Genomic DNA, 3,272 nt, shown 5'->3' with positions numbered 1-3,272 from the left:
ATGAATTTACAGGCCCGAAAACCTAGATTGATAAATAAAAGGTTTATTGTAGAAATTTGGAAGTAAAGCTCAGTTACAAAGATGCCAGGGCCAGGGGTGGCCGCTGGGCGGGCAGGAACCCTTACATGGCTGGAAGGATACCATGTGTTGGCGGGGAGGGCTCCTGCAATGAGGGTGTTCTGGCTCACCTCTTTTATACCCTAAAGATGATGGGCGGTACCCCTAAGTTCTCGGCAGGCTTTTCAGTTAGCTCAGATCAGGTGAGGGCTGGGGGAAGCTGAGCTGATAGTGGGGCTGGGCCCGGATATTCAAAGGGTGCCTTTGACCAGGATTTGTGAATCAAGGTCAGCCATGGGTTGGGCAATTAGAAAGGAATCTCAACCCCCATCACCTCCACCCTCTCTCCTAGCTCAGTAATCCCGGTAGCTCAGAAATCACCTGCCTGGTGTCAGTGCCAGAATGTAATTTGTGTATGTCTAGTGACTTGAAGGCATCCACTTTTAAATGGGCAAGAAGGTCATTCTTAACATTGTCCTACTTGGTCTTTGTGGGCCACTTGGTAACCAGGCAGGGCATCTCAGAGTGTGATCTTCCCCACAGAGCACAGAGTCCCTAAGTCTTTAAAACTGCATCTAGCCTTTTTTGGATACCTCACAGGAGGAAAGCACTTTCTTCTTTGAGGCTCCAAGTCCCAATTAACCCTATTTGTTCCAGACCTCTTAAGGAAAATTACTGCTAACATTGAGGGAGGGAGAACTGGTGGGGCTAAGGGAAAGGAACAATAGACAATAGATCTGGATCTAGATGAAACTTGGTCAGTGATTTCCTCCCTTACCTAGAGGTAAGGTGTAGATTTGAGGCTTGATTTCTCTCCTCCCACCCTTCCGGTAGCCACCAAAGCACAGGAAACTTCCCTCCAGAGCGAACTTTGTTGTTATTGCCCTCCAGTCTTCCTTGTGGTTTCTGAGAACCTCCAAAAGCCAGGTAAGGTGGAATAGATACTTGTGGCTAAGGGTTTTGGAGAGACTGGGGGTGAAACAGATGGGACAAATTTACTCTTCTATCTCTATATCTTACTTTGCTTGGGCAATGTCATTCCCTTCCACTCCAAAATTCTTGAATCCATCTCTAAGTCTGACCTCCTTCCATATTCAATCCCCTTTCTACTTGGTTCTCTTACTCTTCCTTCAAATCATAGCCTTCTTTCCTTTTCTCTCCCTATCCACTCTAGCTTCCCCTTTCACATTAAATCAGCTCCTCAAATTGCTTTCATTCCCTGTTCAAGAAGATGAATTTTGTACCTCCCACCCCAATTCTCCCTCCCCTCCCCTCCCCCTTTAAGGTATTATAAAAAATTCCTTTTTCTGGATTCCTTTGTCTGGAACTCAAGGCTCTCCAATAATCTGCCTTCATTTAGTTAATATTTTTCCAGCCATATTTTACTCCTCTCTTTACTCCTCTATTATGTATCTTCTTTAACCTGTGGGATTATTTCCTAATCCCTCTGCCTATATGTTCAGTTCTCCCTTTCCCCCTTTGTTAATCAATTTTGTCTGATTCTTTGTGACCCCATTTGGGGTTGACTTGGTAAAGATGCTAGAATAGTTTGCCATTTCCTTCAGCTAATTTTATAGATGAGAAATTGAAGTGAAAAAAGTTTGGTTGACTTGCCTAGAGTCGACCATTAGATGTCAGATTTGAACTCTGGAAGATGAATTTTCTAGACATAAAACCTGCCATTATATCCTTCGTACCAGCTAGTTGTCCTCTTCTTTATATTTTGTATTGCCCATTTTTCTCATTCTATCACCTTCCTCCCTACTCCCAGCAAGGCTTAGCTGCTATAATTCTTTTCTAGCTCATTAATAATTATAATAGGTAGCTTTTATATTTTACTTTAAGGGTCTCTTTTAATGCTCACCTTGGCAAGTGCTATTTTTATCCCCATTTTACAGATGAAAATACTGAGAAGTTAAGTGATTTGCAAATATTAAGTGTAAAGTTGGATTTGCAGGCTGATCTATCTACTGAAATATTAGGCTACTACTATTAGACTAAGTAGCCTGAGGGCAGAGATTAATGACTTTTCAGTTTTATATCTCTGTCCAGAAGCACAGAATTCATGCATTTAATAAATGATTTTGGAATTAAATTTAATCGCTAATCTCATTACCCCATCTTCTTTCCCTCTCGTTGTTGTAGTGAGGGGTTTTAGGAAAAAGAAGCATTTGTATAGCACTACTATGTTCTAGGCACTTCACAAATATCTCATTTGCTCCTTATAATAATCTTGGGAGGTAGGCATTATTATTTCCTCATTTTATACTTGAGAAAACAGGCAGAGGTTTGTGTCATATGTCTTTAAGGATTTTTCTGGTTCTAGGCCCAGAGTGTACCCATTGTACCCATTTAGAATGAGAATGAAGCCTTGGAGCACAGAGAATGGAATTCCAGAGTTAAAGAGATATTAGGGGCCATTTAGAACAATGCTTCTCTCCTCCATTATTTAGAGGAGGAAACTGACCCTCAGAGAAGTCAAAGCCCGAGAACTAAAAGAACTGATTGGCAATGACTGGCTTGTAGCCCAGGGGCTGAAGATTTCCAATCCTAGGGTCTGGCAAATAAATCTCTGCTTGGAGACGGTCAAGAATGAACTAAATTAAGCCCTTAAGTCTCCCCTTGCAGTCTGGGATTCAAATCTACAGGATCTGGTATTAGATGAGCCCTGACTTGGTTGGGTTCCAGTCCCATCAAGAGTCTTAATAGGCAGTTAGGTGGTATAGTGAAGAGAGATTCTGGGCCTGGAATAGAGAACAAGTTCAGTTCCTTTCTTCAGCCCTTATTAGTTATGTGACTAACTTTTATTTGCCTTATTTTTCTCACCTGAAAATTCTCACCCACCCATTGAGGAGTTATTTATAATGCTTAGTCCAGTGCCTGGTATATAATAGGTGCTTAATAAATGCTTGTTTTCTTTTTATCAGCTTTGAGATCTTTGTAAAGTTATTTTAATGTCTCTACTTTCCTCATCTGTAAAATGGTAGCAGTAATACTCTATTTTATAGGATTGTGAATTTAGAAGGTACTTTAGAAGCCATCTAGTCTTACTTTACAGATGAGAGAACTGGTCCAGAATGGTTGGGACTTGCCTAGTCACTCTAGTAGTGCAGTTCAGGGGTAGGATTTGAACCCAAAGTCTGGGATCTCTGTAAAAATACTGCCTCTCTGACTGGGCTGTGGAAGGCAATAAGTCAAAATACCATAGAATATGA

The 3,272-nt window shown here is 41.3% G+C and overlaps 1 protein-coding gene across 1 annotated transcript in view; it reads left to right on the top strand.

The window, feature by feature from the left end:
- Positions 1-847: 847 nt before the first annotated feature.
- The window catches only part of LOC141563595 (folate receptor alpha-like), a 10,623-nt gene continuing 8,198 nt past the window's right edge, over positions 848-3,272 (top strand). The window contains exon 1 of the mRNA XM_074304915.1: positions 848-984. The gene's annotated coding sequence lies outside the window, so the exon portion shown is untranslated. The remainder of the gene's footprint in view (positions 985-3,272) is intronic.

The sequence above is a fragment of the Sminthopsis crassicaudata genome, chromosome 3, assembly GCF_048593235.1.
Source record: "Sminthopsis crassicaudata isolate SCR6 chromosome 3, ASM4859323v1, whole genome shotgun sequence".
In the NCBI taxonomy this organism is placed as follows: Eukaryota; Metazoa; Chordata; class Mammalia; order Dasyuromorphia; family Dasyuridae; genus Sminthopsis; species Sminthopsis crassicaudata.
This window is presented reverse-complemented; position numbering and strand designations above follow the sequence as displayed.